The sequence below is a fragment of the Macaca thibetana genome, chromosome 14 (assembly GCF_024542745.1).
Source record: "Macaca thibetana thibetana isolate TM-01 chromosome 14, ASM2454274v1, whole genome shotgun sequence".
NCBI lineage: Eukaryota > Metazoa > Chordata > Mammalia > Primates > Cercopithecidae > Macaca > Macaca thibetana.
Window position 1 is genome coordinate 42,593,361 of NC_065591.1, and position 15,291 is coordinate 42,608,651.

General features: G+C 37.2%; 1 long non-coding RNA gene across 2 annotated transcripts in view; it reads right to left on the reverse strand.

Moving 5' to 3' along the window:
* Window positions 1-15,291, reverse strand: part of LOC126934722 (uncharacterized) — an 81,403-nt gene that overhangs the window by 34,333 nt on the left and 31,779 nt on the right. The window lies entirely within an intron of this gene.

The window sequence follows — 15,291 nt, forward strand, 5'->3', positions numbered from 1 at the left end:
AAATTAATATTTGAGCACACTGAAATAGATTATTCCTTAAATTGTATAATTTTAAGAAGTAGATAGTATTCGTCCCCCATTTACCCACTAGAAAATTGAGATTTATTTAGTTTAGCTGCATCTAAAGTGTCTTATACCAAAATAAAATACAGTAAAATTTGAATTAAGGTATTTTTACACTGAGATTTTGCTTTTTCTACTCTACTTGTTTTCATTGCTAGTTAAGGGGGGTTGAGAAAATGTGGATTGTAATTAAATATGATTTTTTAAGCCTGTGAAAACATTTGCTAATCTCTGTTAATAGTAGGTCTTTGTCAGAAGTAAACAACTACTCTTAGCCAAGATCACTCTATTTCCTTTATTAGTTTTCCACAGGCTGCATGCCACACTTTCTATTTGTTGCCTGGGTTTTTTTTTTCTGCCTAGCTATCTCTAAAACCAATCATGATATTCAATATTCAAATCAAATTTGAATATTGACATTTGGGCAGAAAGGTACAAAAGAAGAAACAATAACTTGTTAATTATTCCAAGATCTTGATTAGATTCTACATAAACATTAGGATGCTAAAAGTTCCATCAAATTAAAAACAGATGCTTCATGAATTTACTAATACTAATCTTATTTGATCTAAACTTTTTAAAGGATTTCCTTTTTGTGTTTTCATTGGTATATTATAGCTATGCATAATTTGGAGGTACCTGTGATATTTTGATATAGTTACACGATGTGTAATTATCAAGTTAGGGTAACTGGGATATCTATCACCTCAAACATTTATCTTTTCTTTGTGTTGGCAACATCACAATTCTTCTAAGTATTTTGAATTATACAATAAATAATTGTTAAGTGTAATTTACTTACAGTACTATTGAATACTAGAACTTAATATGAGCTTTTAAATGCATTTTGAATAGCGTTTTAGCTACTAATAAATGCCAGTCAGGATCCTCCATTGCAGCTGGCAAGGAGGACTCTCTTTTAGGTTAAGTTGTGAAGAAGGATGGCAGCCTAGCAGAATGAAGGTGGATGTGAGAAGCCTCCCTCATCTGCAGAGAGACCTATTAGTAGTAGGACAGAATAAGGTCAGCATACAGAGGGAATAAAGCTAATACTAAGACAAATAGTTATTATTTGAACAAAATTTCCTTTTGTTTTTAACCTATTATCAAAACAAAATAATATTCTTTCCAGTGTGCTGCTTTCATAAGTGTTTCTGCTCTTGCAACTAAAAGAGTGCTAATACAGTACTCCAAAAATACTTACTGATGAATACAGTACTAATCCTTATAGTACTTATTGACTAATACAGTACTCCAAAAATATTTATTGACTTAATATATTTAGAATGGAATGATCTTATTCTCCTAAGTTCTCTTTCATTACTTTATTGAATTATGAAAGTTAAGGTAATCATGTACACTTTACCTTTTCTCATATTTAATACGGTTTATAAATGTGCTATAGAAATATCAAAGATCATGACATTTAACCTGCCATATTGTTCAACAAATGAATCCATGCACCCGGAAAGTGTTCCTTAAATATGGTATATGTTCAATAAAGGTAAATGTGTTTGCCAGAGTAATCTGTTTCCATGTGTCAGTTCTAATACATAAAGACAGGAAGGGAGAGTTTTCCAAGGGTTTTATAATTTCATACAGAACTGTAACTCACTGTTACGACAAAGTAAGTTAAGTTAAAGTATCAGTATAATGATTACTAACATCTATATTTGTCATATAGTAGGTGCTTGAAAGAAAATCCTTTGTATGAAATAATAGTGCATTTACATTTTTTCTCTTTGTAAAAAAAGTAATTCTGTCAATATAAGAGGAAATAATTTCTCACACAAATTTTTCAGTTCTTGCTATCTGAAAAAATATCTTATCTAGGATGCTAATCCAACTGTTAGTGTTCCTGTGATTGTGTAAGTATCAGAAGAGCAATTTGTATTTATTTCTGTGATATTAAATACATAATGCAGTTTTCAAAGACTACTTAATTAAATACCTAGGATACAATAAAATCAAATGTCTTTAAAAATGTCTTCAGTAAAAATGAGCATATCTTAATAAGGTTACTTTTTTTGCTTAATAAATAATTCTGTATGCTCTTTGGATAAATTTCCAATCTTCCATTCTGTATCATCTATTTTCACTTTTGTTCTCAAAATAGTAACTTACTGTAGAAAATTGTATGACAATCAAAACTAGAGAATGCATAGAGGAAGACATTTGTTATCTCTGTGAACTTGAATACAATTATTTGCTATTATAACGCAATGACAGTTTTAGTACACTCACCCTGTTATCATCCTAGCTTTCCCTTGATTTGAGATTTTAAGAATTATAAGTACTGCAAGAGGAACTCTCTTCATTACTAAAACTTAGCTGGAAATTAATTTTTGTTCTAAAAATATATTGCATTGTGTTTTTCTAATAAGTGCAAGCTAAATAGTTAAATAAGCTGAAGACTGCAAAGTAACAAGAGGCTTCAAATGAGTCCCTTTATTCTCCTGTAAGCTCACACACATATAGTATAAACCTAGAGGAAAACGGAGAGTAACAGGAAGCTATGACTTGCCATACAGACTCTAAGTCTTGAGTATTACTGATCCTAACATCAAGGTACTTTCAATATACAATTTCTAAAAAGGCATACTAGCTAATAAAGATACATCCAATATTGATCCTTTTAGCCACGCCTTATCTAGATTAAAAGTTAAGTACTCAACAATTGTAAAGTGTGACTATTAATCATTCATTTCACCTTTGCTCTGATGGTTGTCCAAAAATTAGTATTAGGTCCTGAAATTCAGGATTTTTTTTTTTTCAGTAGGCAGTTAATTGTCACTCCAGCTAAATAATCAACCAGTATTTCCTCTTTAGATTTATATCATTTCCAGGAGCAAATATGACATTATCATCGCTTTTGAAAGATTTCTTCAGATCAAAATTAGGCAAGAAGAAATTTTTCTATTGCTCTGAAGATTACCCTTCATGGGGAGGGAGTCATTTATTTTGCTATGAAAGTTAATCACCATTAGCAAAAAAAGAAAAAAAAAGGTACTTTTGTGTTGATACTTTTATACTTTTATGTGTGAGTATCTTCCTTTCACTATGAAGCAGGACCAAAGGATTCTGTAACCTTGACTTCCATAAATCAGAACACAAATGAGAAACCAGGAAGAGCAGGTTTCTCTAGACATGTTTCTCTAGACTGATTGCTTGCAGGAGAAGGTGAGTCAGGGCAGAGACTGGACAGCATGAGAAAATGTTTTATATTAATCTTTGGATTCTTGTATGTGTTTGATGAGCTGATGGTACACTTGGGTCCTTTCTAGAAAGAAGTTGTGTTTTCAGTCTTTCCCAAAAATTTTTATTTACTTTGATACAAGATTGATAGAAAGTTAAAACATTCCAACTATGAGAAAAATAAACTATTTGGGGTGCAAATATCACAAAAGTTTGTTGTCAATTTGACTCTTTAAACTTGTAGAGATGTAGCTAAAATAGCTGTTTCTACTTGTAATAATTTATTAATTTATTACACATCTCTATTTAAACCCATGTTTTATAAATAATATTTACAAATGTCCTACATAAGTTTAGAAATATTACTTATTTTCATGCCCACATTTCTTTAAACAGTTGTATTCAACTTCTTCTTATGTGTGTTCAACATTACTGTCATAATTGTCACTGGAGGCTGGTCAAAGTGGCTCACACCTGTAATCCCAGCACTTTGGGAGGTTGAGGCAGGCAGATCACTTGAGGCCAGGAGTTCAAAACCAGTCTGGTCAAAATGGCAAAACCCCATCTCTACTAAAAATACAAAAATTAGCCAGGCCTGGTGGCACACACCTATAATCCCAATTACAAGCATCCCTTGAACCCAGGAGGCAGAGGTTGCAGTGAGCCGAGATGGTGCCACACACTCCAGCCTGGGCCACAGAGTGGAAACTCTGTCTCAAATAATAATAATCATCATCACTACAACAAGTTTTTGCATCATATAGTGATTTTCAAAGCCTTATTATTTCACTCCCATCTCAGTGTCTTCAAACACAGCACTTTTTAAGTTCTAGTTTTATGCCATTTCATGTTACAGGGAATTTATCCAACGCCTCGACACTCTTTCATATTACATTAGAATAGTTGTTCATTTTTATCTGTCCTTTAAGTGTATATTTAGGATCTCCAAAGTGTAGCCATTTATTTATTCTATTAGCTTTGAAAGTGATCTCTAAAAGACTTGCTTATAATTACTTTCAGAACTCTAAAAGGTGAAGTTTTACCCCAAGAGATAATTAGTAACTTTTTCTTGACTTGTGTTTTTATTGATTCAGCTAGGTAACATTAATAAATATTAAAAACTAGCATTCATTACTTCCATTTCCAACTAATGTGTTTTCCAAAAAAAAAAACCAAAAAAAAACTTTATTTTCCAAAATAAAATAATTGAGGAAGAGCCCTGAAATAGAGACTTCATAAGGGACCTGAGATGAAGCAACTCTCTTCTGTGAAATAACTTAGCGAAATAAAATGTAGATCAAGTTCAAAATAACAGGAGAAAATCTAAATGAGTGGGCATAATAGTTCCTTAAACTTACGAAGTTGGAGAGATGGGTAGAGGAAGGAAAGGAGAGAGGCAGTGAGAAAAATAGCAATCACCAAGGGTTTGGGATCTCTCAGCTGAGTTATTTCCCTTTTCTAATCTCAACTCTTAGCTCCATTTCTAACCATTTAACCTTATCTTCTTCAACTGCTAGATTTCACCCATCAGTCTCTTATGACTATAGGCAAATGAAAAGATGGCCCTTAAATGGTCCCTCCTGGCCTATAAAGCCATTTCTTGTTAATTCTGATTTTCCTCTTATCCCTCCTCCGATACATTCATAACCGATGCATTAATATAAAGTTAATTTAGGAAAAGGGCAATGCCCACTTCTAATTTCCTGAACCTTGTGGAATCCCTCTAGTCCAGGCCTCTTACTGTCTCTACTGAACATACTTGCTCTGCCTTATCCTTTCTGGCAGCCAACTGATGACTTTTGACCTTAGTTTCTGTTCATCTACCAAGACCCATAATTTATGAGGCACCATCATCAGCCAGCAGCTCACCTCTGCCAGCTTGTGCCTATCCCCAGCCTCTACTTATCCACTAGTCTAAAAGGAAATCAGAGATCAGAAATGGTGACATACGACAGTCAAACCAAAAAGGATATGTGATTAAAGTGCATAAAAAATTGTCAAAGAAAAATTCCCATATGTAATAATAGCAAAGGGGGCCATTTGTTACTTTTTTTTTTTTTTTTTTGACAAAGGGTCTCTCTGTTACCCAGGCTGGAGTGCAGTGGCATGATCACAGCTCACTGCAACCTCAACCTTCCTGGGGGTCCAGTGATCTTCCAGTTCCGTCTCCCAAGTAGCGGAATACAGGCCTGCACCACCATGCCTGGCTAATTTTTTGTTGAGATGGGAGGGTCTTACTTTGTTACCCAGGCTGATCTCGAACTCCTGGACTCAAGTGATCCAGAGATTTGAGATCAGCCTGGACAACAATTGTTATTTTTAACATTCAAACTGCAGCTCCTGGTTAATTGCTTTCCTTGCAATGGCCCAATGACCTAGTGACACATTAAGCATGGCGCTAACTTTGTGCCAAAGCTGTGAGAAGCTATAGCTCCAGGCAGTAGGAAGAATAAGCAGGTCTTTATGGGGTAAAAGGGAAGGAGGTGAAATTAGCCCCTATCCCAGAACAGGTTAAGACAAATCATAGCCCTAAAGATGGAAAATGTGACATGCTTTCTGCATATAATTCAAAACTAAAATGCAATATTAAATCTGACCTGCTGATAATGACTCCCAAAAGCGTGTACACATCCTATCTCTAATCCCTGGAACCTATGAAAGTTACCTAATTTGGAAAATGGGTATTTGCAGATGTGATTAAGAGTTTTGAGATGAGGAGACTATCCTGGATTATCTGGGTGGGCCCTAAATGCTATCACAACTGTCTCTATAAGAAGGAAGCAAAGGGGGAGATTAGATACACACAGAGGAAGGGGACATGTGAAGATAGAAACAGAAACTGGAGTGACATGGCCTCAAGCTAAGGCAGTCACCAGAAACTGGACGAGTCAAAAAATTGTTTCTACCCTAGTAGGTAGCAAAGCCATGCTGGTATATTAGTCTCAGACTTTCAACCTCCAGAACTGTGAGATAATACATTTCTGTTCTTTTTAGTAACCAAGTGTGGTGACTTGTTACAGTGGCAATAGGAAACAAATACACTAACCCATAACATAAATTTAGGGAAGTACAACAAAAATGCTGCCCCTCCACCCTGGTGTGACTCCTTCATTGGTTTTCATTGATTTCTCTCTTTTTTTTTTTTTATTTTAAGACAGAGTCTCACTCTCACCCAGGCTAGAGTACAGTGGCGTGATCCGCTCACTGCAACCTCCACCTCCTGGGTTCAAGTAATTCTCCTGCCTCAACCTCCCAAGTAGCTGGGACTTAAGGTGTGTGTCACCACGCCTGGTTAATTTTTGTATTTTTTTTTTTTTTTGAAAAACAGGGTTTCACCATGTTGACCAGGCTGGTCTTGAACTCCTGACCTCAAGTGATCTGCCCGCCTTAGCCTCTCAAAGTGCTGGGATTACAGGCATGAGCCACCGCACCTGGCCTCCTTCACTGATTTCTTTGTTCAACACTAAGTCTGTAGAATTTCACCTAAATTGTTTCCAGAGTTAGGGAGAAATTGCTGAAAAATCTTCAACATGGACGTTTCTATATTTTAGCAATACATTTGAAAAAGAATTTTATGATACACATTCAGACGAAATGGATATAGAAAGAACTAGTTAATTGCAAACTTGGGTGAATGGGAACTAAGTAAACAATTCTGTCAAAAGGTATTGGCAAATCAACAATGATCAACATGAAAGGAAGCTTTCTGTGCTGTGCTACAGAGCATGCTTCTCAGTGCTGTTCTATGCAAGGTTTGTATCACAAATCTGGATGACAACATGACACGATATGGAGGCATTATGTTGCAGAGATGAATAAAAATGACTCTCGACAACAGAGTGATAAGTTAAATCTAAAAAGATGTAACTTAATATAGACAAATTAAAAATCCTATAACCAAGACTTCACAAGTTAACTGTATAGGCATGGAAAAGGAAAAATCCGCCATATATTCCTTACATGACAAAGATAGGAAAAAAGAATATTAAATGTTACAATGAGCCAGATGATAAAGAGATGATAGAGATAGACAGGTAGATAGAAGATAGATAGATATGCAGATAGAAGATAGAAGGCAGATAGATAGACAGACAGATGATAGATTTCTCGCAAACTTTGTGGTGTAGATTTAAGACCACCTACATAATTTGCAGGTTCTAGCACCAAATAAAAATGCAGAACCACTTGTTCAAAAATTAAGAATTTTATCAAAAGGCTGCAGGAAAACCATATTAACTCTTCTTTGTACAAAACCTCGTGTGACTGCACAGGCCATATACCATGAAGCCAGCCCCATACTGGTATTATTTTACATGAGATCCATTTATATAGCAATCATAAGCCATCATATCTGCCTTGTTGAGTACTAAAACTGTAACACAAAATACAGAGCTTGGAATCATAGGATGCTCAGTAGATATTACAGAATGAAAGGATGGCCAAAAAGAAAGAGTCATGAATCTCTCAACATCCCATTTACTAAGAGGACAAATAACATTTTGTATGGAAAGGTAAGAGACTTTAATTATAAGAAAAAATTCCAGTGTTTAGAGAATCATAGGACCATAAACACAGTTTACCTCCCTCAAACTTTGTTTTCAATAAGAAAGTCACAGGATAATACTACAGATCTGAATTACTCACAATTCTCTCATTTACCTTGAAAAATAGCTTCAGATTGTATGATAAACAGTTATATTGAAATCAAACTAAATAAGTGAAAGTCTATTAATATTCCCAAATGGATTCCACGGCCCACTGGAAACCCAGAAAACAAACTAATAAAACAGAAAATTAGTGAATCGTACAAGATAGATCAGTGTTGATATTCCGTTTGTATTTCTGCTCAAGTTGTTTCATTTATGTGAAAAACCTTACAAATTACTTTTTAAGAACTTACACTGTGTTTGCATAAATTTACAAATGTATAATCTAATTACAGAAGCATCAAACAAACATGACAAACATTTTTTCTTAAAATGTAAATAGACGGGCGGATCACGAGGTCAGGAAATCGAGACCATCCTGGCTGACACGGTGAAACCCCGTCTCTACTAAAAAATAAAAAACTTAGCCAGGTGAGGTGGCGGGCGCCTGTAGTCCCAGCTACTCGAGAGGCTGAGGCAGGAGAATGGCGTAAACCCAGGAGGTGGAGCTTGCAGTGAGCTGAGATCCGGCCACTGCACTCCAGCCTGGGCGACAGAGCGAGACTCCATCTCAAAAAAAAAAAAAAAAAAATGTAAATAGAATATTTGGTGTTTCTATAAATTTGGTTGCCAAATGACCAAGTTTTAAAACACTGGGAGTGAAAGAAAGGAAAAATGAAGAGACACACACTTCAAATTATTTTATCTACAAAAAATAAAAAAACAATATTTAATATTAATATTTAAACTAACAAAAATTGTGTGGAGGCTCGGAAAATTCTTGTTTTATGGGACATAGATATAGCATTTATTAGTGCAATGGTACTTTAACTAATTTCATCAGTATATATGCATCAAGCACCCAGAGAAAAATAATAAAAACGGCAGCTGAAGTACAGCAACATCTTAATAAGTTAATCTTACTTGAATTATGAAATAGCACATCAGATATAAAATAAAAATTAGCATATATTTCTTAGACAGAAAATGAGAAAAATAATCAGATGTGAGAAAATCTGATTTAAATATTAATATTCCAAATTCTTGGTGTAGTTAATGACATAAAAAGATAACATTTAAAGTAATATAAAATTACATCTAATTTTCAGACATAACTGATGCAGGATTTTTCTCTGTCTCTTTGCTAGACTCACAGAAGGGGCACCCTGTCTACTCGGCCTGCCATGCTCAACCCCTTGCAGAAGGGAGCTCATGAGCAAGTAAGTGGGATCTGACTGGCTCAAAGCACCAACACAGGAGCAAGCTCTGTGTGAGGCCCATGGCCAGACCAAGAATGTTGCCATGAGGAGAATGCAGTGGTGCCCAGGTGAGGGTGCCTGTGACCCTGAAGTTCCAGAGAGGGTGGTTCAGCACTCCTGCTGTCAGCAGATGGTTGTGTGTTAGCAACTCAGTTGGCCCCTTGCCTTGTTGCATGGGGTGGTTGCCTTCCACTAGTGAGGGCAAAGGGCCAGTGTGACAGCCCTTTCTGGTTTCCCACACTCAGTGGGCCCTAGGTTCTTGCCCAATATCCAAGAAGAATGAGGTCACATGGATGGTTGAAGGATGGTGAAGGCAGAGAATTTGATTGACAGATGAAAACAGCTCTCAGGAGTAAGGGGAGCTGGAGAGGGAATAGGAAGAGTAGGTCATCTTCCCCAAAGTCAGGTAGTCTCTTCCCCTAAGTCATGCCATCTCTTTTCCCCAAAGTCAGGCCATCTCTTCCCTAAAGTCAGGCTGTCTCCTTCTCTTGACTGAGTCTGGAGTCTTTATAGGCACAGGATGGGGAGTGCCTGCTGATTGGTTTGTGAGTATGCAAAAGGGTTAAAGCAAAGACACCACTCAAAGGTGAGCATGACAGTGAAGAAAACCAATTAGGAAAGGGTAGGTATATGTAAAATAGGTGAAGGGTAGGGATCAATCAGAGGAAAACACTCCAAACTTAAAGACAAGTTCTCAACCTGGTCCAAGAACTTAACGTGTAGCTTGGCTTTTGGGCTTTAAACTGTCTTTGGCTTGGAGGTGGGGCTTCACCAGGTACCCACCACTATCTGCCTAGGCGTTTGGCTGCCTCCGGTCACTATCATAACTGCTATCTTTAATATAGAATCCTCCACATATAAGTTAGAGATTATATAAGGCACACTGCCAGGGAGTCCCACAGGCAAGTAAATTGAGGAAACATTGTATAATATATACCCTTCTGAAAATTCATAACCACTTTAACATACTATAAGTTCTGAAAAGTTCTACATAAAAATATTTGTTTAACTTTGTTTGACCTAGAATTTCCCAAACTTATTTAAATTCGATACCTAATTAAGGTAGGGAAATACGTGGCTTGTTTACCTGTTTATTTTTACATAAAATTATAGGCATTTTGAGATGGTGTTTTTTCTGGAGTTTACTTTGAATCATAATTCTATATCAAACATGTACAGACAAGAATACTGCCTATGCTTACATTTAATAGTCACAACTTTTCACAATTCATTTTACAGTTTAACTATACTCATTTTGTGAAAATGTAATGTTTATGCAAATATACTGTATGGAATCAGGGAATTAATACTCTTTCTCCTTACAGTTTTTACTTTGTGTATTAGTCAGAGTTGTCTACAGAAATAGAACCAATAGGATATATTCTACTAAAAGATACATATGTATCCTGTTTTATATATAAAGGGATTTATTACCTAAGAGATTTGTTTATGTCTCTAATCAGAGACAGAGGTAAGTCCAAAAGAGCCTATGCTCCAGTTTGAATCTGAAAGCAGGCAGGCTGCTTTACAATCAGAAAGAGCTGGTGTCTCAGTTCAGAAGTCATCAAGTAGGAGAATTCTCTCTTAATTGGAAGATGGCTGTCCTTTCTTTCTATTTGGGACTTCAGCTGATTGGATAAAACTCCCCCATAATATGGAGGACAATCTGCTTTAACCTACCGATTCAAATATCAACCACATTTTAAAACATCCTCACAGTCACACTCCAAATAATGTTTGACCAAGTATCTGGGCACTCTGTGGCCCAGCCAAGCTGACTCATAAAGTTAATGATCACACTTGGCCTGATCAAAATTTTGAGATTTCTGTCCTGTGCGGGACACTGGCTGACTATAGTATAATAAAGGTTATCAACCAATGGTGGGGAAAATAGAAACCATTCTAAGAATGTCTCAGTCCCTTTTATAAAGATATAGAGGAATACCTGAGGCTGAGTAATATATAAAGAAAAAAGGCTTATTTAGGTTACAGTTCTGAATATCTACAGGATATTCAAGAAGTATTGTGCCAGTATCTGCTTCTGGCAAGGGCCTCAGCTTACAATCATGGCATTAAAAAAAGGGGGGCCAGCGCGGTGGCTCACTTCTGTAATCCCAGCACTTTGGGAGGCCGAGGTGGGCAGATCACGAAGTCAAGAGATTGAGACCATCCTGGCCAACATGGTGAAACCCCATCTCTACTAAAAATATAAATAATTAGCTGGGTATGGTGGTGGGCGCCTGTGTCCCAGCTACTCAGAAGGCTGAGACAGGAGAATCACTTGAACCCAGGAGGCAGCGGTTGCAGTGAGCCAAGATTGGGCCACTGCATTCCAGCCTGCGCAACAGAGCGAGCTCTGTCTCAATAGATAGATAGATAAATAAATAAATAAATAAATAAATGAATGGGGGGCAGGACTAGGTGTGTCACATGGCAAGAGAGGAAGAAGAGGAGGAGGATATGCCAGGCTCTTTTTAACAATCAGATCTTGTGGTAACTAATAGAATGAGACCTCATTCATTACCACAAGGAGGGCACCAAACCATTCCTGAAGAATTCACTGCCATGGCTCAAAATGAGGGTCACATTTCAACACTAGATTTGGAGAGGACAAATATTCAAACTATATCACAGAGGTATCATTGAAGGAATGCTTGTGGTTTAGGACCTGATGGTTGATGCCACTTATTAAGCTCTTGTCTTTCAAATGTAAATCCACTCTTTCATAATCTACTTTGTGAAGGCAGGGTTGGAACTGTTCATATTTTATTTCTCTTTAGAAATAAAGAGCTGAAAATTTAACCAGCTGGAGTCTTGGAAGGTGTATCCAATAAGTGACACTGGAAGGAGACTGGAAGGCAGGTGGAGGGGTAGGATATTGTTTGTTTGTTTGTTTATTTATTTATTTATTTGGCTCGCAGTGTCATCCTAGCAAGAACACTAGACTTTGCAGCAGCAAATATTTCTAGCAGCAGTTCTTTCCAGTTTCCAAGATCTTTCCACATTCCCAGAATTGGTTTTATCATTCTTCCTTAATCATACCAACACCTACCAGATACTGCCCCCTTCTAAAAACTCTCCAATCCCCAGCTCTGAAGGACCTCCCCCCACCTCCCTCCGCCACTACCCTCCATCCAACTTCTTGTGATACTCGCTCAGATTGGCAGTGTTCCCCTCCTCAGAGGTCTGGTTCCTAGTTTACCGGGCTGCTCCTCCAAACTTCTGAACTCTGACCATCCCAGCCTCTTCCCCAGCCCTGTTATCACGTAGAAAAAAATGAATTTATTGAGTGAGGACTTTGAGAATATAACTAGGATAATAGAGTAACATATTTCAAATCAATGTAGGTGAGAAGGTTTCAGTAATTAGAGGTGTCAAAAATTGAATGGGTTGGATTGAATTTTTGATCATTGATTTAATCAAAACAAGCTGAATTGCCACTAAATGAAGATATTGCCAAGGGAAGGCAGTGTCTTCATTTAGTGGCAACTCCCTTGACAATATCGTCATTTAGTGGCGATTCAGTGGGAGACTGGGCTGAAAGATGTCTAAGGTTCTTTTCATTTGGATGATCTTACAATGTAATCCATAGTAAAATATAATCATAACTACCATGATCAATAACCACTACCTAACAAGTACTGGATCCAATTCTTTATTTATATTATTTATAATGATTATAACAACTCTATATTGTTGGATATTACCACTGTCATTTTATAGATATAGAGAAAGTAATTGAGGATCATGCATGATAATGAATTGGCCAGGGTCACAAGAGTTTTCAAGTAGTTACAATAGGATTTGGGCTCTTATGGGTTCCACTACCAACTTCCTAATAAGTCTCAGACATGTGACTCTGGAATATTCTTTCATTCAGTCTTACAGTTCCTGATTCCTGCTAACCCTTTTGATTTTTTTCCGTACAAAATATGTTAGGAGGAAAAGCAGTGAGACATCATGAGTAAAACTTGATGACAATAGTTACATATTCATCAAACCCATGTTACTTATCTGTACCCACTGCCATTTGGACATGCTGCACCTCTGTCAGAAATGCTCTTTCTTTAGCTACCTGGCAAACTCTGGCTACTCTACTCCACTGAGAAGGCTATTTGGGCCCATCTTCAGAGAGCATTAGGGGCTCCCAAATGTCCGTACAATACAACACGTGTAATTATTGAAGCTCACTGTACATTGTTCTACCTTTTTGTTTTTGCTAATCTATCTGACTGCCTTTGAGGGCAATAATTTATTCATTTTGTATGCATAGGACCTGACAAAATAAGTAATAGTAGCATTCAAAACATTTTAAATAGTGTGTCAAGTCAATTCCTGGTTTGTGATAATGGGGAAGTTTATACAATTTTTCTACAACTTATTGCTCCCAGAGGGGAGCATTTCAAGAAGGGCATGGGTAATGGTTTTGAACATTACAGTTGGGCAAAACTGTTTAATTTTTCTAAGCCTAGCTCATCAGAGAGACTTTTCAGCAGTTTCTAACATGATACAAAAGTCATATGGCAGAAAGTGTCCATTGAATTCAGGAGAAAGATCATTTGATTAACCATTTTGAGACAAGCCCCAGTGGAACAGTGGGAGTTGAAACAAGGAGTTGAAACCAGAGGAACAGTGGGAGTTGAAACAGTGAGCCAAACATTACACTGAACATAAAGAAGAGGCAGAGGTACAGACCACTCTCATGAATATTTATATAGAGGGGATGGGCAATAGATACAATTGGTTGTTGTTCTAAGGAGTTTCCTTTATTAGTTTGGAGAAGGGGAGATTTGAACATATAGTAATGAAATGTTTAAAGGAAAGAGGCAATATAGAGAAGTTAACAAGGAGAGGAACAATCTGCAGAGCTAGATCCGAGGAGGCTCCTAGGAGGGAAACGGCATGGAAATGCAAATGGACGGATTTATTTGAGACAAGAGAAGGGATGCCATTTTTTTTTTCCCCATTTCGACAGGGTTACATGGAAAAGGATAATGTGGATAATGACAAGATTATAGGCTTTGAAGTAGTATTGATGTAACCCCAGTGAGGGCTTCAAAAGCAATCGTAGCATAGCACACAATTAGGAGCACACGGTCTAAGGGACAACTCTGGATTTACATTCCAGTTCACCCTCTTAAGAGCATAACCTTGAGAAAGCAATGTAACATGCTAGTGCCTTCTTTCCCAGTGATTATAATCATGCACTTACCCTCCTTGAGTGGTCTAAAGAATTGATCAGTTAACACACATAAATTCATATAACAGTGCTGTGCATAGTAAGCTCTATATATGTTCACCAGCATCAGAGTGTGAAGCACGGATTGTCCCACTTCCACTGGAAGTGCCTGAGTGATGGTAGATTCAGAGATTTTAATAGAAGACTATTTGAAGGGAATAACGCAGAGCACAAAAAGACCTGGTGCAACATAAAAGTGTTAAGCAGCATCAAGGACCCAGTTTAAATTGGGGGTCACGGCTGGACGTGGTAGCTCACGCCTGTAATTTCAGCACTTTGGGAGGCTGAGACGGGCAGATCACCTGAGGTCAGGAGTTTGAGAACAGCCTGATCAATATGGTAAAACCCCGTCTCTACTAAAAAGACAAAAAAAAAAAAAAAAAAAAAAAAAAAAAAAAATTAGCCAGGCTTTGTGGCGTCCGCCTGTAGTCCCAGCTACTTGGGAGGCTGAAATGGGAGAATTGCTTGAACCCTGGAGGCAGAGGTAGCAGTGAGCTAAGATCCTGGCACTGCACTCCAGCCTGGGTGACAGAGAGAGACTCGGGAAAAAAAAAAAAAAAAGAATAAATAAACAATAAATAAATAAATTAAGGGTCACAAATATGTATTCCAACCATCTTCAAGCTTCTCCTCGCTTCACCTGGTATAGATGGATGGGAAGAAGGCAGACAGTTGGGTCAACCCAACTAGAAGCTGTGAAGGAACAAGAATGAGGTAGTGGAATTGAGAACCCTAACAATAGATAGACAGTCTGAAGTAACAGAACATGTAGACTAAGTTAGGTATGTTAACAAATAAAAGGGGCTTTATAAAGAGAGAGACTAGAGAAATGAAGGGTAGAAAAGGTGGGAAATTGGTATTCTTCAATTTTCTGAGGAAGATGGATAGA